General features: G+C 39.2%; 1 protein-coding gene across 4 annotated transcripts in view; it reads right to left on the bottom strand.

The window, feature by feature from the left end:
• Window positions 1-26,971, bottom strand: part of PLCB1 (phospholipase C beta 1) — a 787,620-nt gene that overhangs the window by 602,980 nt on the left and 157,669 nt on the right. The window contains exon 1 of one of the 4 annotated variants that reach the window (XM_030821961.1): window positions 8,001-8,110. The exons of the other annotated variants lie outside the window; for them this stretch is intronic. The gene's annotated coding sequence lies outside the window, so the exon portion shown is untranslated. Of the gene's footprint in view, window positions 1-8,000; window positions 8,111-26,971 lie in introns of those variants that run through there. 4 annotated transcript variants of the gene reach the window in all.

Genomic DNA, 26,971 nt, shown 5'->3' with positions numbered 1-26,971 from the left:
TCCCTCCAATGAATATCATTACTATTTCTCCACTGAGTTTAGAAGATAAGACACAACTCTCAAAAAAATGAAGAGCTATTTTGGTAGTAAATATGAATGGCCTATCCCCTTCCTCTATTTATGGCAGACATTACTAATCTATGGTAGCATTCATTCCAATTTTTCCTAGTTATGGCTAGAGTTGTTCTTTATATAATTCTCCAAGACAGCTGTTACTAATGGACTGAAGATGACTCTCGAGATGCCATCTCAGATGTAGAGGAAGATCATGTCAGTAGAGACGAAGGAAAAAGAGATTACCGTAGAACTTTGAAAACGGAACTGCCTGTCAATCAACTTACTATTAAACTCTCACTATACAATAAGCCTACTTCGGGAGAATCAAGTAAGTATAAGACATGGTTCCTTACTTGAAGGACCTTAGACTACATTGAAGCAACAAGACATTGTTATAGAGATAAAAATAATCATGACTACAAAGTAATATAAAAACAAACTTGAACAATGACACAGATATTAAGCTTCCAGGAAAGTATAAACTTGAGCTGGGCTTTGGGGAATATTTTGGATTTGGATAGAAAAGAAAAACAGATATTCCAAGAAAGAAAAATGAAGTGTTCAAAATGAGAAAGGTCAAGGTCAGTGAGTAGGAGCAAGATTCTCGAAAGAAAACGGAGAGAAAATGTGAAGTACATTGTAGCTTTGGGGTTCTAGCTAGTGAGTTTCATGTTTCACTTGATAAAATTTCATACGTATGTATATTCTTGTATAAGGTAGATTTTCTCAATGTGTCCAATTCTTTGCTCCTCCCGGCATTCACATCTTTGATCATTAATCTTGTATTGCCCTCCTCCAGTCACCTTATGCTTTACTAGGGGACATTCTTTAGTGAATAAGATCTTAGGAAGTAACACACAGGTGGAGGCTTGAAAGGGTGTGAGTAAGTTCCTCGAATGCTCTCATCTTTGCTCTTCTGTCACCACCATGAGAACATGCTCAGAGTGGCCTGCTGGAGAATGAGAATCATGTAGCTTCATTGTCTCCATCATCTCAAACATCAGCCAGCTGCCAGGCACATGTGAGCCCAGCCAGAACCAGAAGAACTGCCAGCTGAGCCCAGTCTATGCTGATAAACTAAAAATACCTGAGCTAATTTAATTATTTTAATTTGAGACCGTTTGTTACACAGCACTATTTTACAAATAGATGATTGATATAGTTATCTTCTATTGCATCCCATTATATTAAAAAAAATGCTAGTGCTTTTTGCTTTAAGTAAAATTCATGCTGCAGGCAGGCTGAGAAACCCTCCAGGGCACCAAAATTTTATTCTGAAAAGAAATTATTTTCCTTTCCTTTCACATTTTATTAAATACAAATATACATGACATCATTTTCAACATAAGTAAATGCATAGAATAGTTACACTTTTTCTGTGACTCTATAATGCCAAATATTTTGAAGAGGATAGCCACTCTTCCAACAGTGACAATTTCAAGCATAGAAGAGCTGACCAACGATTTAAGCCTTTTCTTTTTCTATAGAGAAAAGATGGAGGCTTGTGGCTCTCAGGAACTACAAAGTCTCTGTCATATTCTAATAACTCAAGGTCAGAGTTTATATTACTTCAATATGTGTCCCTTGTGTTGAAAGTTCTACAAATGGAATGAGTGTAAACGATGCCCTTTTAAGAAGAGTAAAATGTTAAAAATAAACATGCTTTACCTTGTTTTTTCCCCCTCATTACTATGTGGGAGGGTCATTCCTCTTGGTTCTGCCTCATGTAAGAAGAGTGGCACTCCCCAAGCACCGCATGCAGTAGCTTCACAGCAGGCAAAACATTAACATAGCCAACATCTAATTACAGGTACCCAAATATCCAGGTGTAATTTCTTCTTAGAGGCAATCATTGATCCTGTCTTAAATGCAAGCCTTGATCTCTTTGAAGGTCTGTTGAGATTCTTTACCATCTTCATGAAGAAGATAAATAAAGTGCAGTCTTTGGCCTGATCCCACAGAGAGCTCTGGACCATGAAAAGTACCATGGAGTCATTCCTAATTGTGGGAATGGGATAGTCCTGTAGGCTTTTGGGGGGTAGAAGAGTTGTGTGCGGGCCGGAGAAGTGGACGTGAGGAGGCGGGGAGAGGGGATGTCATTGGTGGGTGGGTAGATCTATAACCAACCCTGGCTAGATAACTTCCAGCAATCAAGGATAATTCTCTGAGAGTGAAGGCAGCTGTGAGTCTTCCCAACTAATCCTCACAGCAGCTGGCTCTAAAAGCACAGGCCAGGTGACATGGATCTGGGTAGGCCACCTATAATGTCTTCTGCAACTCACTGTTATCTGTATATGCAAGCAGCATGGATCTAGAGGTTGAGCAGTGAGAGGGAAGAGGGGACATCAAAAGAGAAGAACATTCACAAGGCAGTTGGAGTTTAAAGGCTTGCTCTCCTCCTGCGTAGACATTAGGCAAGGTCTTCTCCATCACTCCAATTCTGGGCCCACAACTGTGTATGTGTTTTTGTCAATTGTGGAATACAGACCGACCTTAACTTCAGGGCATCAACTGACAGCCACATTCCACAAGATTTGACTGCCTCGGCCACCACCTCCTTGGCCTCTTACCCAAGTTCAAGTGGCAACTTAAAAAAGCCAAAGTACTGGTAAGGGCAAAAGATCACTCCGGAGTTATGGTAGCATTTCTGTGCTACTCCAAGGGCTTTCCAAATCACTAGACATGCCAATGTCTGACAAATGATACGTTTAATAGAGATGAACCCTAAGCTCACCCTGAGAAACAAGGTTTTGGATGCCACCCAATCAGAGGCACAATCACAGACGCCTTTTCTCTCATTTCTAAAAAGGAAGATGGATCAAAGTGAAGTACAAATGATCCACTTCCCAACTCAATCAAATCCTCCCTGACCACATAAAACTATAAATGAATGCAGAGCTTCTGGAAGCAGATATCTTCCCACATGGCTCTAGAGATTGACATAAGTATTTGAAATAACAGAATAAACATATCTAGACATGATTTCTAAATTCTGCCAATTGAACTGCCACAAATCATACCACCTTTTCTCAGTTTCCAGTTTTTCTAAGTCTTTGATAACAATCACTCTAGATTTTACAGTGAAGAACATTATTTTCACAGTTTATTTTTTACATTCAGGTAAAATTTATATACAGTGAAATGAACACATCACAAGTTTTGATGAATGCACACACATAACCTAAACTCCTAACAAAATATAGACCATTTTTTATTATTAAAAAGCCAAAAAATAACAGATGTTGGTGAAGCTGTAGAAAAAAGGGAAAGCTTACCCACTGCTGGTGAGAGTGGTATAAAATTGTAGCACTAATCACAACAGAAAAGACATGGCATCAACCTAGGTGCCCATCAGTGGGGGTGCATATACACCATAGAATACTATGCAGCAGCCACAAAAAACAACAAATCATGTCCTCTGCAGCAACATGGATGCAGCTAGAGGCCTTAATCCTAACCAAATTAACACAAAGCCAGAAAACCAAAATCACATGTTCTCACTTATAAGTGGGAGTTAATCTTGGGTAAACACAGACATCAAGATGGAAACAATAGACATGGGGGCTCCAAAAGGAGGGAGAGTGGGAGGGGGCCAAGGGCTGAAAAACTATGTAGGTGATGGGATCAATAGAAAACTATCTGGGTGACGGGATCAGCATCATGCAATATATCCTTGTAACCAACCTGCACATGTAACCCCTGAATCTAAAATAAAAATGGAAATTGAACAAACAAAAGATAAATGATGATTAATGGACCATTTTCATCACCCTAGAAAGCCCCCAAATACCCCTTTCCAGGCCATCCCTGCCCCAGCACCCAGAGGTAACTGCTGTTTCTTTTTTCACCATAGATTAATTTGGTTTGTCCTATAATTCATCTAAATGCAATAAAACAGTATATACTCTTGGTAAAAGGCTTCTTTCACTCAGAATCATGTTTTGAGATTGATCCATAAGCTTGGGACTAACAGTTGAACTTCATTCAACTTTGTGTTGCTAAGTAGTATTCATTGGTGAAATTTACAACTAAACATTTTCCAGCTTTTGTTCAGATGATTCAAGTTGATTAGAACGCTGATTTAGATAATTTGTTTTAAAAACATGATTTCTTTTAAAGAAAATATTTCCAAAGGGATGGGGAAATTTTTTTTCCACTAGAGAGACCCGCCATAACAAAAACAAAAGCTCTGAAGGCAAACTCCTTGAAATCCATTTCTGCTCCACAACAAAACCACAACAAATCTCTCTTTTAATCACTGAATTATTTGAAACTGATTAAAAGATAGTTGAAAAAAAAAAAGAAAACACTAAAGATTACACAGTAGACATCTTATCTTTAAGAGTCATTGCTGGCCTAAGAAAACCAATCAACATTATTAGGACTTAGGCATAGCAGTAGCAATATATAACCTGAAGAAAAATTCCCTGGGTGCTTTATTTCTGGCAAACTCCCTTAATTGGCTAGCGTGCTAATCCCTTTCTTAGAAGAACACTTAGCACTGGAAATGTGTGAGGCAAACACAAAAATACAAGTCCTGGTTTGGTATGCAAATCAGCACCATGGAAACCAGCATGGCATTGCTGAGCTCAGGGCAATCAGCCGGGAGCAGATGAGCTATGAATCAAAGCCCGAAGACAATTGCTGTCAACGGAATTATGGACACAGATTGCTTATCACCCTATAGCTGCTCCCTTTGATTCTGAACTAGGAGACTTAAACTGGACACTTCAATGGACTAGGTCATCATGGGACTTCTATTTCTCATTTGTAGCCCCAATTAACAAAACTATTAGCCAGTTTGAATATGTTCGTCCAAGTATGACATTGTTTTACTTACTATTTCCAGTTATAAGAAACACATTGGTAGAAATCTGGAGGATGCTATGTTTTCTTATTCAACAACAAGAAAAATGCTTTTCCTATGTAGGCCATTACAGGGGCATAGGAATTCTCTTGTCCTTAGTTCTATCTGCAGGACCTTTGTAGACCAGTAAGGTCTTATGCATTATTCTGGGGGTAGGGAGGATTTCCATCTGTGCCTTGTAGAGGGATATTTCCAAGGTTTAATCAAATCATTTTTAGAAAAGCATACCCCCTTGTTCACAGAAGTCCTTCTCTTACGCAAGTGTCTCCCCCAGCCTCCTCAGAAAGAAAGCCATGCGCAACCTACGGTTGTATAAAACCAGAGATTCTCCCACCTCAGATTCTTCATTGCCAAAATAAAATGGGTCAGAAAAATACTATTCCTCCCAGTGCTAACAGTTGGTGATCCCATGAACCACACTACTTACTTATTCACAATGTTTTTTTTTTTTTCCCAATAATACTCAGTTCTAGGTCCACATTTTAAAAAAAACTATATGGATTTTAAGTCACCAAATTTGAGATTTTTTAAATATTAAAAAGAAAAAAATCTATGAGTCCCTATCTGGGATTCAAAATGAACTACACTAGAAAGGCAGAAGTAGTACAATGCTATGATTGGCAGACATTATTATTATTATTATTATTACACTTAATTAAGAGTTATGACCAAAAAGTACTGAGAGCACTGATTAAGCTATGGACACAACCTGGGTCCAAATCCCACCTCTTCCACTTACTAGTGATCTCTGACAAGTTATGTAGGCCTCCATGTATTTCAGTTTTCTCATCTGTAAAACAGGAACATTCATAGTTTTCCTTTTTTTTTTCTTTTTTTTCGATATACGGAGTCTCGTTCTGTCATCCAGGCTGCAGTGCAGTGGCACAGTCTCAGCTCACTGAAACCTCTGCCTCCCAGGCTCAAGTGATTCTCCTGCCTCAGCCTCCCGAGTAGCCGGGATTACAGGTACCTGCCACCGTGCCCAGCTAATTTTTGTGTTTTTATTAGAGACAGGGTTTCACCATGTTGGCCAGGCTGGTCTCGAACTCCTGACCTCAGGTGATCCGCCCACTTTGGCCTCCCGAAGTGCGGGATTACAGGCATGAACTACTGCGCCCGGCCGAACATTCATAGTTCTTTACTCAGAAAGTCCCTATGAAGATTAAATTAGTTAATATTTACAAAGAATATAAATAATTTGGCAGATGGTATGGGCTATATATGTGTTTATTAAATAATAAATTAAGAGCAAGTATTTTGCTCAGAAAGAATTAGAATAAAGTCTTCCTATCTCATGTGGTTTTAATTGCTGGCTATGATAATATGAAAAACTGTCTCCGTACCAGGAGAAGGTCTTCTGCATAAAGCACAAAGCAGCAATGCATTTTGTTTATTTGACCCAAGTAAAAAGTTCAGGAATAACTACTTTGATATTTAAAGTTCTCTATAATACAGACAATAAATACCTCTAGAAAAGGAATAAACAGCCATAAGTCAAGTATAAGGTTTTTTTTGTTTGTTTGTTTGTTTGTTTTGAGATGGAGTCTTGCTCCCAGGCTGGAGTGCAGTGACACTATCTTGGCTCACTGCAACATCTGCCTCCCAGGTTCAAGCAATTCTCCTGCTTTAGCCTCCCAAGTAGCCGGGATTACAGGCGCGTGCCACTATGCCCGGCTAATTTTCGTATTTTTAGTAGAGACAGGGTTTTACCATGTTGGACCAAGCTGGTCTCGAACACCTGACCTCAGGTGATCTACCCACCTTGGCCTCCCAAAGTGCTGGGATTACAGGTGTGATCCACCGTGCCTGGCCCAGTGTTCTTAACTAACAATATAATTAATGATTAATTGGGATTAGGTGGGGAAGTGCTGAACCAAAAAAAACCCCACCAAAAACCCTCAAAAACTAACAAAAAAACCCGACCAAACTAAAAGCACAAAAAGTTCAAAACCTCATTAACATTAAAATACTGTCTAAATGCTAAAGGTGGACAGTCAGGTTGTCGACAGATTATTCCAATTGACAATCTGTAGTTAATCAATGGATTGTTCAATTATTTAATCAGCATTACAGCTGTAGGTTCAGTATCCATAATTCATTTGAAGCTGACACCAGAGAGAGAAGGAAAGCCATTTCTGCTTCATTATTTTGGAACCAGTTAAAGCTGAATCCAGAGACAAAGAGCCTTTCAACTGACCCCTCAGAATGCCCTGCCTGCACCCACATGTGCCCATGCCCACCCCCCCACTCCCACCCTTAAGTCTCCAGGCATGCTGCCTTTACAATAAACACTATCTTTAGCCACTGAAACGTGGAAGCTTTTGTTAATTCTATTTAGAGACTATGCAAGATGCCAGCTAAATGTCCCGTTTTACATCATCCCTCACCAGACCTGACAGTTGGAAACACTTAGTTCTGCTCTGCTTCCATTGTGTTTCTGAAGTCATTTGAATGATTTAAATCAGAGATAAGTATTTGCAAATGAGCTGAAGAAATAAAGATGTATCTGAAAACTCCAAACCACCTTGTTAAGAATGTGCTCAGTTCTAGCTTAATTCTTGGGGATTTGGTTAATGCTTGTAAATTGCAGCGGCAGCTCTTTTCTGATGGTAACATTTCATGGTTCAGCTTTTAAAGAGTCACTGCCTCCAAATCAACTGCTTTTAAAAATTCCTTTAAAAGATTCCTTAAACTGTTCACGTACAAAATTGAACCAAAAAATTGTTTAAAAGAAGAGTTCTTCATTCACTTTGCAATATTTTCATAACTAATATTAAAACAACAATAATTTTAATATAATCCCATTAGATGGGGCATCTATTGTATGCCTGCACTAGGCTATTCGCATTACAGACATTATTTCGTTTGATTCCAAAGACGGTCTCACAAAGTAAGCATTACAAGCTTCACTTTACAGATGAAAATAATGAGGATTGCAGACATTAAGGAGCTTGCCCAAAGTGAGGAGCCGATCTAAGAGTCAATCCAAAACTTAAGTAAATCTGACTAAAATGAAACAAGTTTCCTTCTTATATTTGACTTGTGCAGAAGATTCTAGTTTGACATGACCACTGACCTGCAAGTGGCATCTCTGGGGCACTTCTAAATGTCTCCAGGAGTCCAACGGGAACCTCTCAGTTATAATGAATTCATTTTGGATGGAGAGGAAAAGTTGAAGACTTGTCTGAGACACCGAGTCTTTGCTCTTTCCACCCTTTTTTGCTCCTTCTTTTCCAACAAATCACTTACTCCGTGCAGCCAATCTTTGCAAAGTACAACCCAATGAAGCAATTCATTCTATAATGAGAATAGTCCATCAGCTAAACATCCTCTGAGAGTGTTTAAACTACAAATGAAAAATGCATTAATCCCACCAAATCTTTAAACACCCCAATAGAGGCAGGTGTAAAAGAACAAGTCCTTATTTTTATGCTTCCGAAGCTCCTTTCTGGAGGCATCCTAGCCCACCATCTGCTGCTGCTCCCAATCATGAGGATACCACACACGTGGGTTCAATTTACCTTAGCGGCCCACAAGTCAAACTCTCCAGTCTCAGACTGTTTTCCCATGTGCATCTCTATAAAAATCAAAGCTAACCACTGCAGCGGCACAGAAATGAGCGTTTCAGTACATAATTCCGTCGCCAAAGGCTGAATCTGTATTGCAGCCGATATAGGGTGAGGGCCTCAGAGTTGAGGAAGAGATATAAATAGCAAGGTTTATGGGGGTTCAGGGAACTAACCTTGTGGATGTTTAGCCTCTGAATGCCTCAAGTCAAATCCTAAACCAGAACTCACCTTACCCTTTCTCTCAGACCACTAGAGGGCACTAGTCGCGACCAGCAGGGCTGAGCCTTACAGGAAGTGGACTCATCATGCCTTTACCACAGGTGGTTGGCACCTGCAGGGAGCCGCACCTGCTTACAGACCCCAAGGTGAGTTTGCAGAATGGGAACTCCATGGTTTTGGCCCAGAAGCACACGAGTTCAAATCCTAATTCTGCTGCTTCCCATTATCTTTAACCACTTGGAGCACATTTCTCACTAGGAAGAGTATTTTGCTCAGAAAGAATTTGAAGGTTTTCCTATCTCATGTGGTTTTAATTGCTGGCTATGAAAATATGAAAAACTGTCGGCCAGGCGTGGAGGCTCACGCTTGTAATCCCAGCACTTTGGGAGGCCGAGGCGGGCGGATCGCGAGGTCAGGAGATCGAGACCATGGTGAAACCCCGTCTCTACTAAAAATACAAAAAAAAAAAATTAGTCGGACATGGTGGCGGGCGCCTGTAGTCCTAGCTACTTGGAGAGGCTGAGGCAGGAGAATGGCGTGAACCCAGGAGGCGGAGCTTGCAGTGAGCCAAGATTGTGCCACTGCACTCCAGCCCGGGTGACAGAGCGAGACTCCATCTCAAAAAAAAAAAAAGAAAAACAGTCTTCTTACCAAAAGAAGGTCTTCTTCATAAAGCAGCAATGCACTTTGCTTGCTTGGCCCAAGCAAAAAATTCTGGATTAACCATTTTCATATTTAAGATTCTCTAAAATATAGACAATAAATAGCTCTAGAAAAGGAATAAATGGCCATGAGTTAAGTACAGGTGTTCTTAATTAACAACATAATTAATGATTAATGGGGATGGGATGGGGAAGTGCTGGACCAAACAACAATAACAACAACACATCCTCGAAAAGAATGATTGCTGACTGTTGAAAGGATTAATCAGACCAACTAATCTATAGTTCCTAGCATATAGCCAGTGTGGAGTAGATGATAGCAATGTCAGTCCCCCATAGAAAACTAGCAATGGCTCTTCTCTCCAGACAGGTATGGCTGAAATAGACAAATGAGGACATGAGAAACTTTATAGTGCTGGGGTTAAGAGTGTGGAATAGTAGATTCAGATCCTGGTGAACAAGTTTCTTAATCTCTCTGTGCCTCATATTTTCTCAGTAAAATGGGATAATCCTAGTAACCAGTTCATACAGTTGTTGTGAGGATTATGGGAGCACTTAGAACACTGACTGGCCCACTGGAAGCACTCTGTATGTATTGGCTATTTACTATTACAATAGTAATTGGAATTTACATAAGAGCAAGTGGACACACACACACACACACACACGCAAAGCACTCTCAAAGAAGATATGAAAAGCTCAGAGATGTTTGTCCACAGAAGAGGCCCCTCAGGGGGAGTGTGAGATCCGCCTTCCCCTTTTATTAAAGAGCTATCAAGCAGAAGAAGGTTTTTGATTCATTGTGTTTGGCCCTCAGGGATAAACCAGGCTCAATGGATCTAAGCAGCAGGGGATTCGTTTTTGCTCAATTTTAAGAAAAAATGAAAACTGGCTGAGCTGCTCAGAGATGAAACAGGCTTTTCTTGGAGGGGGGTAGTTTCTGGCCACAAGAGGAGTTCAAGCAGCAACTGGACACCCCTTTGGCAGAAGTAGCCCCAGTGTACTGTAAGCACTGACTGAATGATGAAAACAGCTGACCTTTAAGGACCTTCTCAAGACTGAATCTTAATGGCAACACGATAAATAATGAAGCCAGAAAGACAGACAGATTCTCCATAAAAATCGCAGGCAATGTAATAGAGATATTGACAAAATGCCCTTGAGTCCATCAGATTTGGTCCCCATTTTTTACTGGGCCAGGACTTACTGTTTGGTGTTTGTCCATACCAATTACCCCCTTACAGACAGAGAGCTGTCATGGGAGCTTGCTCACCTCTTAGTCTGAGATGATCTTTCAAGAAAACAGCAAGAAATGCTATTCATTTGAGATGAGGACCTGGTTTTTGGTGCACCGTTCCATTTTAATTCATGGCTTATTGGCAATCACTCATTCCCTGCTGGAAATTAATTAAGGCTTGTGTTCTGCAGGAACTGGTATTTGCTTTGAATCCTAGACCCTACTGCCGAAACGTTGAAATGACAAAAACACATCTCCAATTTGGGGCTCGATGAGGCACATTTGAAGAGCCCCCTGTCGTTCTCAGCTATTCTGTTCTGAACAATGTGCTATAAATGTTCTCAGCAACAATGCACAGGGTAGATTTCAGCCACCTGGAAGTTCCTGCTGATTTTACTAAGGAAGAAAAGTGTCACTCAGACTGGACATAAAAAGCCATTTCGAAGGGTAAAAAGTAGTATTTTCACTGTTTGGAGATTTTTAAATTACCCTCTTTATATTGTGCTTCTGTAATCCTTTTATTAAAGAACTAATGCACTATGTACAAAAAAAGGATAGTAAAATGTCACTTAACTAGAGCGCAGTATTCCAGTTAATGAGTTTTCTGTTTAACAGAGGGCCATGATTTATCACTTCCCTAGTTTCTTACCCAAATTTCTTTTAAAATCTGTATTCATCTTTGTGGCACTCCTGAGCTTCCGTCTGCTCAGGAGGGTAAGTATCTCTTCTGGTAGTTTTAAGAACTAGCAACAACACTTGCCATAAAGGCAAATTGCGCCCAGCAACAAATGACTGAGGAGATAAAATCATGACCTTTACTTTGAAACCCCAGATCTATACAAAGAATAAGGTAACAAGGAGGAAACAGGAAACCTTCTTTCAGCCCAGATGCTCTTCTTATGTTCTGAGAAGCTGCTCATGGGAGCAGACCTTCTATTTCGGGGACATACAGAGGATATCTAATATGGAATCAATTCTACTTTTACAAGGAAAGGCTACTCCTTACCTCTCTTTATATGGATATTTCCAATCTCTAGAAGTACACAAAGCTTTTTCATTGATCCCTACCTCACAGCATAGCAGTGGGTACACCCAGTATAATCGGTTGCAATTCTATTAGCCTATTTTCATCTTCAATCTTATTATATCAAGACTGTCTTCCACCATCTTCAAACATCCATCCCAATGTCTAGATGTTATGTTATGGTATAATATAATATTTAATAAAGAAGATCATTCCTTGAAAAATAAAAGGGACCCTATTTTTTATTTGAAAAACACAGAAACAATTTTGTCTTCTGACACAATTTGTATATAGATAAATGAAGGGTCACGTTAAAAAATAAAATTAAAAAAATTAAAAATTGAAGAGGCATTAGCATATGCAACTTACAATGTATACAAGCAGCAATGATTGGAATCCTCTTTAATCAAAGGAGAAAAAAGCTAGATATTTACATTCTGAAAACATGATGAAGAGATGCACTCACTGCATTGCTATCAAATTTCTAATTGAAAGCCAAAGTTTTAAACAGCTAAAGCACAACACTGATTCCTGACATTAGATAAAGTATAATTAAAAGTCTAATTTTGACGCAACCAAGCCTGTTTAAATTGGACTCATAGCAGAATGAAATTGGCCCCATATTTGGGCCACATTATCAACTTGCCAGGGTCTTGAAAAACTGTCATGACATCTGCAGATGCTATCATGAAAGAGAAGTAGATCCCCGAATTAGCAAATTGGCTTGTGTTCCTCCATAAAAAATTTAGTTTAGTTTAAGAACCTTCATTACTTTTCTTGACATATTAACAACTGTTCACTGAACATCAAATATATCTAAAACACTAGGTTAAAGCTTGCAAAGAATACAAAGAGAAGGTTCTAACGCTTCCACTAATAGCAACTACAGCAAGAAAACGAAGAAAAATTCTCAACAACTGAGAGTCCATTTGAAAGCTTCAGTGCTTACATGTACTGAGTTCTTACTGAGCACCATGCACTGTTCAAAGTATTTCACATTTACTGACACTTTTACTCTTCCCAGTAAACCTAGGAGTTAGTTGCTGATATCAATTCTATCTTAGGTATGAAGCAGTTGAGGCAAAAAGATTAAATGATTTGTCCAAAGTCACAGAACCAGCAAATGGTGAAGCCAAGACTTGAATCAAGGCAGTCTGATGCCAAAGCCACATTCTTGACCACCAAATCCTAACTCCTGGAGATGACATAAATACTGCAAACGTCCTGGCATATTGCCATGCAAACTCAAGGCACAACTCCAATTATTTCCTGAAGATAAATCCTTCAGAGCAAATGTACTGGGTCAAAGCATTTGCACATTTTAAATTTATACCTAGTGCCTGGATGTTGAGTAGAGCCTGGGCTGTCAGGAAAGGTGGGGGAGGGTATTCCAGATGGTAGAAACAGCATGACCAGAAGGACAATGGGGATCACAACCCAGCGGCAGCAGGAGTTGCATGTGTCTAGTGTGTAGAGGATAGCATGGGACGTGGAATGGCGGGTCATGGTGGAGCAGTGGGTGGTGGCTCTCTTACCAGCATTCTGGCTGCCTTTTCTTTCATTGGATTTATAATCCCCTTGATTCCTTGCAATTGTACTCAATTGTACTAATGCTGTTTGCATTAATAATTTGCTAGAAAAAGAAAGTATTATGGATCTTTCAGTCCTTCCTGGTTCTTAAATTCCCCAGAAAACCTTTGAAAATAGACAGCAAATGATTTGACTATTAAATTATGAGGTGCCAAATTCAACTCTTTAAAAACAGCTTCTTTTCTTTGCACTATAAGAAAGTTTTACTAACAAAAATGCCACCCTTGGCATGGAAGATATTGCGGAACATGGCATTACCAGAGTATACATTGTCTTAGGTTACACTCCTCAAAGGACAGCTGAATTTTCAGGGATACAGTAGAGTTTCTCCAGCTGCTTTGACTGGGTCCTGTAATAATGGAATTTTAACCAGCAGAAATAGGCAGGCAAGGCTCTCCAGAATGCAACTTTGTAGAACTGACTCCTCCTGCCCTGACTCTGGTCCAGGGTGAGAAGTACATCACAATCACAGCCTCGGGAACTGGTACATTTCCCAAAAGGCTCAATGAAACCAGAGGCCTTGTAGTAGGTGTGTCAATTTATTGGCTGAAGTCCTTATCTTTACCTGCAGGTGTAAGCAGCACTCTAGCCTGGGGCTATAGTGAGGATATATCATCTGCACCTTGAGAATTCCACTGCCAATCCTTTCCTGTCTTCCATTCCACATTTACTGAGCCCTTAACAATGTACCAGGCATTGTGCTAGGCTCTGTGAGTGAATAAACAAAAGGGAGCTCCTTTCCCTGGGCTCTCATGAGGCTTACAACTTATACAGTTCTTTAAAAATAACCACTTCCAAACAAATGGCTATGAAGTCATAGAAAGGGTGCTGTGAGACAGTATAAATGGGAGAGAAGTGAGACTCTAATTTGGGGAGAAAGGCCTTTCTGACCTAGCGTGGTGGATTTATGGCTTTAATCATCCTAATTCATCATCCTCTCTATATCCCTGTCCTTATTATGGAATTAGCAGATCTCCATTCAGGAAGCAAAGTCTAATTCTCTGCCCCTTGATCACAAGTTAAGAAGTGTGATTTGTTTCAGCCAATGGAATATTAGAAGATGTAACACACCAGAGCATTGAACAAATACTCGTACTTGATATCTCTACTTGTGCTGTGGTGCCTCTGTCATTCCCATGAGAACATTCCCTAGCTAGTCTAGGGGAGGATAAGACACATGGAGCAGAACTGAGTCATCCCAGTCTTCTTAGCTGAAGCCATCCTAAGTCAGCCAGCAGCTTGATGATCCCCAGACATGTGAGTGAGCTCAGCCAAGGTCAGTAGAGTCATCAAGGTGAACCCCAACCACTCAAATGTGACAAATGCCTACTGTTGTGTTTTATGTCAGTGAGGTTTTGTGGTTGTTACACAACATTATTGTGACAAGAGATAGCTGATACATAAGGCAACATTATAGCTGCGCCCTGAGGAGCAGTGAGCCAAGTTAAGCAAGAGGAAGTCCTTGAGCCTTGAGAAAAAGTGAAAATGGAGAGAAGTGGGTGGATTTTAGATGTATTTTGGATATTAAATCAACAGGACGTGGTGATAGATTGCATAGAAGATGAGAACCTTAGGGGTACCCAAAGAGACTCCTTGACATCCAGTTTGGGCAACTAAGTTGATAGCTAACGAATTTACTAAAAAGGAAATATTGAGGAACAGCAGTTTTGGAGGTATATGAAAATTAAGAATTCAGTTGCAGTTGAGAAATCCGGGTGCATGAGAAACATATAAGTGGAAATGTCAGACAGACAGCCTTCAACTCAAAAGGGGCATATGGAAGGAACAGTGATGTGAATTTGGGAGTGGACAGCACGTATGTTTCCATCCATGAGACTGAATGATATGCCCTTGAGGAATAATGTTGATTGAGAATGGGAGACAGCCTAGGCCTGAAAGTTGTGTGTGTATCTACGTGTATGTGTGAGAGATGGTTACTTGTATGCCAAGGCACCTGACAAAAATGTAGATTTTATTGTGCATTCACCAAAACACAAAGAAAGTACTCAAAACCACTGTTTTACAGCATAATTATTGGGTAGCTTGGCTTGTATGCCTTTATATGTTGGTCAGGATGATGGACAGGGAGAACAGACTAAGAGAGTCTAAACAGAATTCCAGCAGAAAGACATGGGGCCACTCCAGCAAGAAAAGAGATTTGGTGTGCAGTGCAGCAGGGGACGTACAGGTGCTATAATGTGTTGGCTTTGCCTCAAGAGGATTTTAGGAAGTTTTGCAGTCTCTCTTTTGCTACTTCTTCAGTAAAAATGAATGAATAAATGAATAAATGAATCTAGTCTGTCTGTCTGTCTATCTACCTACCTATAAGTTGGTTCAAAAGTAATTGCAATTACTTTTGCACCAACCTAATACCTACCTGTCTGTGTCTATAACCTTAATGAAGCATGTTTATGGTTAAAGTGATGCTGTGCATAGCCTTCCCCATTAGCATAACACATGCCCCACGCATCTGTTTGGTTATGTTTTAGATGCTCTGCTGCATTTGAATTCTTGTGTGCTATGTAATACCATCAGAGATTTGAATAGAAGAAGTGCTGAATAAATACTTCTGAAATTAAAGAATAAATGGTTTTAACATGCAATTATTTATTTTTCTGAGCCAAGAAAACCCACATGCAAACAAAACCAAAAACAAAACAAGATTTAAATATTCAGATGAATAATCAATATTCCACACTGACTCATTCCATGATGAGGAAAAAAAAAAGCCCCAATTCCCCACTTCTAAATGGAATACTTAGTTCAGTCAGTGAATAAGGTCTTTTTCAGTATATTTACTTTGAAGTACGTCAGTTTAAAAAAATAAATATTAGAAATATTATCAAGATAATAATGAGTAGTTTGGGGAACAAGAAAAATATGTTGGTTTTTCTCTCAGCATCTGCTAGTCACAAGGACTCTTAAAAGGATAACACAAACTCTATCAATTACTCTTGTCTCTTGTGGTGCAGATGCAGAGCTTTATATTCTTGATTCAAGTTCTTGCATCTTTTTTTTTTTTTTTTTTGAAGACAGGGTCTTGCTCTGTCACACAGTGTGGAGTGCAGTGGTGTGATCATGGCTCACTGCAGCCTTGACCTCCAAGATTCAAGCTGTCCTCCTACCTCAGCCATCCAAGTAGCCGGGACCACCCATGTGCACCACTGTATCTGTATATTTTAATTATTTTTGGTAGAAACAGGGTCTCACTATGTTGTTCAGGCTGGTCTTGAACTCCCGAGCTCAAGCAATCCTCCTGACTAGGCCGCCCAGAGTGTTGGGATTACAGATGTGAGCAAAGCACCCAGCCTCTTGCTTCACCTTATTAAAGAGAATGGGCATTTGATGGGACCGTGATTTAAAATGGCAAACAAGAAGCATGTGAGCCTGCAAAATCATGCAGTGAAGATTTTGGCAAAAACAAAAACCCAAAGACAAATCTACTAAGGTGGTAAGACAGCAAATGAGTGTTGAGGTTTAGAATTGAAGGTGGCCTCTCTAGTGGCTGCACATACTATGCAGGCAGAATTCACTGAAATTAATAGCTCTTGACTGACCAAATGGCCAGAAGCTTCCTGAAAAAATGCCCTGCTGTTATTTCTAACAGTGATGTCTATGCCTCACCTTTTAAAATCCTTCTCAGTGGTTGTGCATTAATGATACTGACATCCTCAGAATCCCAAGAAAGCTTTCTTTTGCCAATCAATACTATCCACTCTCAGCCACCCCTCAGTGGTTATAATGATTATTACTTGGCATTCAATTGCCTCTCTCCATTTTCTCCACTTCCCTTTTGGAATTTTTTATCAATAAACAAAGAGGCCATGTTATTCAGTGGCTTTTTCATATACTACTTTTGTATTGACTAATTTGTATATCAATGTACTCAGCTAATCTCCAGATATTGAACATTATTACTCTTAACATTGCTAATCAACTTTTTTGAGTGTAAATTCATTTTTTTCTACAGAAATGGGGAAAGATTGATAATTTTCAATATGGGAAAGAAACACAAGTGGTATAGTGGCATACTAGGTCCATCTTATCCTCAATTTTATACGTACATTTTATACTTATAAACATACACATATAGATATATATACATGCATATGTATAAATATATACATGCATGTATACATGCATATGCACATACAGGAGTATGCATGTATATATGTATACATATATATTGTGTGTACATGTACATATACATACATCTATACAGATGTATATACAGGTGTGTATGCATGTGTTTGCGTGTGTGTGTGTATATATACATTACACACAACTATATATACTCAAGTTCTTTCAAAGCAAGATAAATGATGATATACTGAGATAGAAAAGGCTGCGCTGTGACTGAGTAAAAAATACTTTGTATCAAAAAAATGAACTTTCAAAGTCTCTCATCTTCCATATAAATGGTTACTCAAACATATGGTCACTTCATGATATATAATGTCTGCATGAAGCTACAACAACGGAAAAGCATTGTGCATTTTCATGACCTTTCTCTAGGTCTGCTCCACACTTTATGAAGCATCCCCGATGACTCCAGACATTTGCATTTACATCACACAGTGCTGGTGGGACAGGGGGATCAATAAAGGCTGGGCTCAACCACAGCCAATGAAACAAAACACCCAGAGGAAGGAACGCCAAACAAGGAGACATAATTCATAAAGAAAGGGCTATGGACACATTCCATCCCTCTGCTCCTTCTTTGTCCTTAAATCACCTTTCCTCCTAACCTCAAGACAACTGTTCACAACTACAAAGTTAACGGGGAAAGGGACCTAAAAGACATTGCCTAGGCCAATAAACTTGGTTATTACCTCAGCTAGACAAAATGCAGAGCGCTCTCGGGTTCTTGGAGGGCATATACTTGTCCTTGTTCCCCACTGTCAGGGCTATATTAAAGTTAAAAAGGTTCAGAGCACAGCACGGAAGTGAGGACTCTATTAATCTGTGTGATTCCTGAAAGAACACTGATGGGTGATGGGAGGTGACCCCAAGTAATTTCAGAGGACAGATGGATCACACACAGTGTTTAAGACACAACATTGTACAAAACAGACTTGTAAGTTTTTCATGTGAAGCTACAGCAAGAGATAATGATGTGATTAACTTGACATATTCAATGGCTAATTACTGACAGAACACCACATATTTGTTTTAAAAATGTTCTGATATCTGGTCTTAACATGAAAATAATTGCAGTGACTATCTTAATATAGATTTCAATCCTCTGCAATATTTGGTTGAGGCGAACTCACCCCATAAACTTAGTCAAAATTGGTTCAGTAATCTTTCTCCTATTAAAAATAAGTAAATTTGGAGGAGGTAGAGGTGGGAGGATTGCTTGAACCCAGGAATTTGAGACCAGCCTAGGCAACAAAGTCAGACCCCATTTCTACAAAAAATAGAAAAAAATTAGCCAGGTGTGGTGGTGTGCATCTGTAGTCCCAGCGACTCGGGAGGCTGAGGTGGGAGGATCACTTGAGTTTGGCAGGTCAAAACTACAGTGAGGTATGATTGTGTCACTGCACTTCAGCCTGGGTGACAGAGACCCTGTCTCAAAAATAAAATAAAATAAAATAATAATAATAATAGTAATAAAAATAATAAAAAGAGGATTATATATATACATATATTATATATATATTTATATATATGTACATATATATATAGAGAGCGAGACTAAATGCCAAATGATAGCTAATATCCTTTGGCAAGCACATAAGTGAAAAAATCAGTGAATTATTTTGGCTATAGATCAATCTAGAAAGCAGCTTCTATTTATTTATTTATTCTGATTAATTCTTTTTGGTTAGCAAACATAGATTTGGTCCCTAATATAGCCTAGAAATTCTTTTGTTTTAAGGCAAGATGTAAACATGACTGAAATAAGATTTTTGCCCTGGAAACTCTCATAATTTATTAGGAGACATGCAGAAAAATTCACATTTACAATACATGTGTAAAACATGAAAGTTACAAAATTTTAAAGGCTTACCAAAGAAACCTTTCCTCTTATCGTATTTTAATATTATTTTGTTATAAATATAAAAATACTCAGCAATATGTGTATCACACACTTGTGTGTATTCTGTCATTATAATAAAAACCAATTTATCTACCTCCCAATTTAAAACATAGAAGGTTACCTATATCATTGCCTTGACCTATATATTCTTCCTGTATCACATCTTTCTGTCTACACACCCCCCAGGAGAAAACACCTTCTTAAAATTCTGTGTTAAATGTAGTCCTGTTTCATTGTATAGTTTTATCAAATAGGTATTATCCAATATAATATGTTTATAGTTATGTTTGCTTTGAACATAATGTATCATACTGCATGTAGTCTTTTGGATTTTTCTTTTTTCTTTAAGGCTTGTATTTCCAAGGTTTCAAGATGTTGCTGCACGTAGCAGTGGTTCATTCATTTTTTACCGCACTGTAGTATTCCAGTGTGGGACTATACCACTAGTAATTTTCCTATCGATGGTCATTTAATTTGCCTTTATTAACATATTACTATCATCATTCTTGTGCAGTTCCCTTGGTAAACTTGTGCTGGGCTTTTGGCAGGGTATATCCCTAAAACTGGATTTTCTGGATTGGAGGGAGTGTAATGTCTAATTGTACAGGATTGCGTGAAATTGTTTTCCAAATGGTGGTGTCACCTTAATCTTCCAACGAGCAGAGAACAAGCACTTCTGATAGGTCCATCTCATTAGGAGTGCTTGTGTTCTGCTAGTTGGAAGATTAGTCCAGGGTCATCTTATCTTCAATTTTATACTTAGATACATACACACATAGACATGTAGATATACACACACATATATGCACGCACATGTATAAATATGTATAAACATACATGCACACATATGTGTAAGTATGTCTATATATATGCATATATATTGTGTGTACATATGCTGAGTCATAGGGGATGTTTCATATCCCTAATGACCCACTTTATCCTCAACCCTTGGTATTGTCAGATTTTTTAATTTTCACCAGTTTATTGGGTATATACAATATCTCACCATGACATTAATTTGCATTTTCCTGATTAATGATGAAGTTTAGAATGACTGTGTCTACTGTCTGACCTGGATAAAGGGTGGAAGAAAAAGTGTATGTCATTGTGGGAAGTCAGGACGGAGAATATCATTTTTTGTAAACTGGGATATTTTGTCAATGTCTTGCATTGTGTTAGGTTCATACAATTATTTTTCTAAATATATAATTGAGGTCATCCTCTAAAGAAGCTTACAATTTCACTACGAAAATGACTTCTGCATTAAAAAGGTTGGGAATGAAAAACATTCCTCTCATTTCCAGCACACAGTGGATGTCCTATTAATCTTTCTTGAATGAACAATTGCACAAGATGTCCTAAGATGTGCAACTCAAATAGATCTTCTAGAAGCCTCATGACCAACATGAATCTATCTTTTCTGCCACAAACCCGCCCTTTCTCTAGTGCCTCACTTCTCTGCAATGGCATCTGTGCCCACTCACTTTCTTAGAATGGGAAATGGTGTCATCCTTGACTCTGCTATCCCTTTCACCCGCCAGTTTTATCTACTGAATGTTTCCATAGCTAAGTGATTCTCAAAGCACAGTACACAGATCTCTGGGTTTCTCCAAGACCCTTTGAGGGTCCCTGAGGTCAAAATAATTTCATAATGATATTAAGAGGTTATTGCCTTTTTCACTGAGATGAAACCTGCACTTTATACAAAAGCAACGCTGAAAAAAAAACTGCTGATATCTTCATACAAATCAAGACCACGGCACCAGACTTCCAGTGTACCAGAAATCATCTGATTATTCATTCCACACACTCACTGTTAAAAACACACTTCAAGAATGTCATCCTTGAAGTGCTAAAAGTTATTAATTTTGTTAAATTTTTGATTCTTTGTGGCTTTTAAAATGTTCCGTATGACAAAATGAGAACTATGCATAAAATAATTATCCAGTATACTGAAACACTTAGGAGATTGAGTTTCAAGCTGAACCAGTCATTCTTCCCAAGTAACACCAGTTTTACTTGAAAGAATAACTGACAGGAAAACTAGGGTTATTCAGACTTGGATATGTGACAGATATTTTCTCGGAAATGAATAAAGTGGGTCTATCAAGGTAAATAACTGACATTATATGTTGCCAATAATAAAATGCAAGCTACCAAGCAAAACTTAGAATTTTGGGAAGCTTGTATCCACCACTGTGAGCTTGATGGCTTCTCAATATTTACAGATTTTTTTTATGAGATCAGTGGCGACATTAATGAATGTGACCACATATGACATCAAATCACACTGTGACCAAAAACCATGTTTTTAGAACTACAGTATCAATCCAAACATAACACTTTAAGGTGATAAGTTCTTCCTACTATGGCTACTGATAGTGTATTCACCCACTTAACAAAAGCACCTACTATGTGCTACATTCTGGGTGCAGAAGTGGTAACAGATTTAAAAACCCAGACATTGTCCAAGGAGTTTTACATATGTTAATTAACTTAATGCTCACAATAATGTTATAAGAAATGTAATATTGAAAACCTCTTTTTGTAGTTGTGGACATTGAGCCATAGGAGTTGGGTAACTTGATTAATGTCATAAGCTTGTAAGTAATGGAGCCAGGCCCCTTTTAAGTCAATTCATAATGACAGCATTATGCAGGACAATATGGTACAGCTGAATCTCATAACCTATTCTTTAAATTTCCCCCTGACTTTAGAATAACAGGAATAGTCGACATTTGGAGCACCCTTAGTAAGTGCCACGCACCCTTCAAAGAGCTTCATGGGATTTAGTCCTCACATTGCACCTGTAAGGTTAGGTACAGATCATGCACCCATTTTAAACATGAACAAACTGAAGGTCAAATACTTTATGTAATTTGTCAATGCTAAATATCCACGAAGAGTCTGGGAATCAAACTCGGGCCTTCTACTTCTTGAGACCCTTTTCTTAAGCAATTGGTTACACTTCATCAAAAAGCACAACTGTGCTTGAGCAAATATGTTTAAGGTAACAAATAAGCCTATTACCAGACATTGAGATTAAAGAAGCTTGATGTGTAACTAGAAAGGAATCAACTTTGCAGGCAAGCAGAAGCTTTTTGATTGATTCATCCAATCCCCATTCGACCCTAGGGTTATCTTAAAAGCTGAGTGATTTGAAAGTTTCTTTCTTCAGTCAGGCTCAGTTTTTCTAGAACTTCAGCTCCCTTAGAATTACCACAGAGAGTCATAAGCATAAAACCACACTGCAGTACTTTGAGGTATTTGAAAGCATTTTCAGAGTTAATTTGGACTCTATGGCATTTTCTCCACTATGTGCTGACTTTATAACCTACCCTTCACCATAACAGAGCCTGGGCAACATTCTTCTAGTAGAATCCAGAGATAGCACAGATAAACCCTTTAATATGTATTGGAAAAGATTCCAAAAGCCATCTGGGATAGGATCAGGGAAGGGCAGAAGGATTAACCTGTGAGTCAAAATTAGTTAATATATACATTTCATCAATCTTAATGTTATTTTCATGATAATACCACCATGACAATTTCTCAGTGCTTCAAGTTCCCCATCTGTAAAATGGGAATAAAAACAGTACCTACACCATGGTGAAGTTTTATGAAGACTAGATGAGTTTAACTTGCCAAGTGCTGGTATGGTCTGGCACACGGTGAGTGCACACTTTGTTAATTAAAATAAAACAAAAATGAAAATGTGTCATTAAGTTGTGTAACAAAACACAAGAAGTTGAAACTACATTTCCAAATATCAACAAATAAATCATGGTTTGGTTTTGAAATCCTCGTCATCTGTAGTGTCTATACACTCACGTGATTCCTAAAGAAATAGTTGAGAAGAACAGATTAATAACTAGTTGCTCATGGGCTTCCACGAGTAGCTTCATGGTGGCAATAACAGAACCCAAAGGGAAAGCTGTTCTTGGACCTTGAGCCCAGTTTCAGTGGCCACACTGTTTTTGCTGTTTTCCTTGTTTGGGGCAGGAATAAGGCTCACAGGTGGGCAAACAGCAGCTGGGCCTGGGAGGTGGCAAGAAAGCCTGTGTAGTGCCAATCAGAACACTCAGAGAACAACACCCTGCAAGCAGCAGAGCCTGATCAGGAGCTGGATTTATTTTTCATTGACCTGGAAGGCACTATTTGATTCCTCTTTTGCCTTTGACAATGCTAAATACAAATGTTGCATTTTAGAGATTAAATCTTAAGCCTGCAAAAAATTACTGCAACACAGAAGCTTCTACTCAATTTTCAGTTTGATGGGGCATTTCTTTTCTCATTTCTTTTTTTTTTTTTTTTTTTTTCACAAAAAGATTGTTACTGGGGGATCCACTCAAAGCCAAGTCACCATGAGGGGTATTCTGAACACTAATGAATAAAATCCCAAAGCACTTTACAGTATGCACAATCTTGTCAATAGTTGTAACTTATAATTTATATAATTTATAGTTTTAATTTATGTTCTCCCAAATGGTGATACAGTGTGGTATTATAAAATGTAAGATGGACAACTGCCTTAGTTAAAGGTCTTCAGGTCAGTGGCACAGGAGTCTTGATTATGGGCTCTATGCAAGGTTGGGAGCAAGTGGCTGTGAACTGGGGGGAAGTCACTGGTGCACAAAAGGTCAAAGCAGCACAGTTTATATTTAGACATTGTAACAGATACTGTGTTCCCTGTCTACATCCCCTTGCCATTTATTTTTCCCAGGTAGACCCAACCCTACAGCTCCAAGTGCAAGCACTTTCATCTCTTTGATGGAGTTTTCTCTGGCTGTCAAAACCAGCCAGGCCTATGACCAGAATGCTTGGAGTTAATGTGAAAAAGTAGCCCTCAACCCAGGACTGATGCGATTGGTGACTTGTTCCTGGTTGGAATAAAACCTAAGTGTGAACCTGTGCCGTCTCCTAGACAACTCCATAGATTGAACACCAGCTGCCCACAATATGACTTATTTGACAATGCATCCCCTATTTGGCTTCCTCCTCTCCCTGTCTCACTTTCCCATTCCTGGCAGGTTTCCTGGCACTACCTTCCAGAAAACTACTTGTATTCAGAGTCCTTGTCTCGGAATCTCCTCCTGGGGGAACACAAACCAAGACAGAGTAATCCAGGATCTTCTCTTGAGTTCTGGAGTCTATTTTCCTCCTTTATGTCTGGACCTCAACAGCAAAATCAATTTCTATTTACCTCTCAAATAAAAGCCAAGTCTCAGCTTTTTATAAACTATGATACAGCTGCCTTCTAACAGCTTTTAGGAAGCCTATTGCACCATTTTAGGGTAAACAGTAAAAATTAATTAGACCCAAGGAAGCCAAGAAATCAATTAGAATGAATCAAGTTATAAATCTCCAGTTGCCTACTGTTTTACATTAAATGTTGAAATATTACAAAAGACGAATCAAATGATCTTTGAGAAATTATAACTGCTGTCATCCACCTCTATTAGGCACTGGCATTCACTCATTAGTTACTTTCAAGCCATTGGGAAACACTGTCAAAACTGCAGCCTAATGATTTGGAGTCATGGGAGGCTGGAAGAGAAACTGACAGTGGAACAGTCTCCCATTGAGTCACGCTCGCTCAAGATTCCGAGTGTCCTAGGGCAGTGTATAGACTGTATTCACTGTGAGATCCACCAGAGGGATGCATTGTCTTTACTTGTTAGCCTGGTCAACCTCACTTATAACTTCATCTTCCAAGAGAGGCCTTTATTCAGAGTATTTCAGGTGACACATTTGGGATTCAGGCTGCCTGGATTCAAATTCTGCTTCCATCTCTTAACAGCTGTGTCATTTTGAGCACATGGCTTAACCTCTCTCTGCCTCACTTTCCTCATCTGTAAAACGGAAATAATAATAGGACCGATTTCATCGAGCTGTTATGAAGATTAATGAGCAAATCCCTTGCCACTCATAGTGTGGTCTGGAGACCAGTAGCATCAGCTTTCCCAGGAATCTCAGTGGAAATGCAGTCCCTCAGGTCCCTCATCAGACCCACTGAAAGAGTCTGCATTTTACCAAGATCCACAGGGGACTTGTGTGCACATTAAAGCCCGAGAAGCACTGCGTTAGTTCATGTCAAGTGCTTGTTTAAAGCAGTGTTAGACAGGCTGAAAGCAATCAATTCTAGCTATTATTATCTCAACTAATAAAACACAGACTAATAAGCAGATGACACTTGTTAGGAGTGAAGCATGCAGAAGCTGGAGAATGGGAACCCAGGATGAAAAAGTCAGGATCTGAGGTGATCTGGATGGGACACTGATAGCATCCACTACAGTTGGGCATGACACAGATTTCCAAAGTTCCTACCTCATCCCGCCCCTACTCATTCAACAAATTGTGTCCCCGGTACCTAACTATGTGCCAGGCACTTGTTTAGAAACTGATGATACAACACTGATGTGCTCTGGAGCTTATGGTATCTAGTGGAAAGGAGACAGATAATAAGCAGTAAATATATAAATATACCTGCTATTTCCAGATAGTGATAAATGCTATGACTATACATAACAGAGTAATAGAGTGACTGTTGGAGGCAAGAGAAAGGAAGGTGGGTAACTGTAGTTAGTACTTCCGTGCCCCACTCAGGTTCCCTTTACCTGATGGGGCCACTGCACCCATCCTGCAGATGCCGCAGGTGTCAGCTGCTAACAGCTGGTACCTCTACCGTTCTCTGAAGGACTGTTCTTGGCTGAGGAGTACCACCCTGGCTGAAGATGCCTGGAAGTTTATGCATGCACCTCTGGGAGAGGTAGGCTGCTGATAGTCCATGACATTCTGCAGGACAGCTCTGTGGTGCAATTCCTACCCCAGAGCTCCCTGTGGGACCAGGTTGAGGCTAGACCTGCTGTCCCATCTTTACTTTATTTCTAATCCTACCCTATTTTTCTTTCTCACTCTCTTTCTCCAGAGAGCATTCCCTCCAAAAATCACTTGCATCAGAATCTCCATCTCAAGCTCTGCTTCTAGATCACCTGACAAAAAATAGTAACTTCTCCTCTTGTCTCCAGAATTTTCTTTCTTTGACAGCATCCCGGGGCAAGAGTTCCAGATATCAAGATGAATGGCCACTTCTCATTTTTTTTGTAGCCTCCAGGCCCCTCAAGCACATGAAACTGAGTAACAAGAAGCTCTATTTTAGTTCATATTGGCATCTGGATAGAAATGCAAGATAGAGAAGGGCAGACCTAAAACACAGCCTTCAAGTTCAGCCAAGAATTACCAATGTACCAATTGGAGGGTCCTCTGCTGCCCAGTCTCTGCAACTAGCCTAAGTCAGTGGGAGAAATATAATAGACAGTTACACCTCAAATAGAGAAGTTCTTTGGTTTAGTATATGTCAAGTGCTTGTTTAAAGCAGAGTTAGACAGGTGAACTCTAGGGCATTTCATAAGCTGCTGCCAAATATATTCAAAACGGCTGCGTCCAACACACATCTTTGTCTTCTTCTTGATGAAGACATCTAAAATCTTTCTCTAAGTGTAATGTCAGTAAAATCTACTCAAATCCTCAATGCTTAAGTTTCATTGGTAATAAACAGGTTTTTAACTGGCCCCGGGACCTTAGCTTTAGGAGGCGTTAATGCAGCAAAGATTATCGTCACATGTAAATGCCATAAATTCCGTGAGTAATTACTAGTCTGTGTAGGTGACGTTGAGGTAATGAACAAGCCAAGAGGGTCCATG

This window comes from Nomascus leucogenys, chromosome 11 (genome assembly GCF_006542625.1).
Source record: "Nomascus leucogenys isolate Asia chromosome 11, Asia_NLE_v1, whole genome shotgun sequence".
Taxonomy (NCBI): domain Eukaryota; kingdom Metazoa; phylum Chordata; class Mammalia; order Primates; family Hylobatidae; genus Nomascus; species Nomascus leucogenys.
The sequence above is the reverse complement of the archived record's forward strand: the minus strand, read 5'-3'. Positions and strand labels throughout refer to the sequence as shown.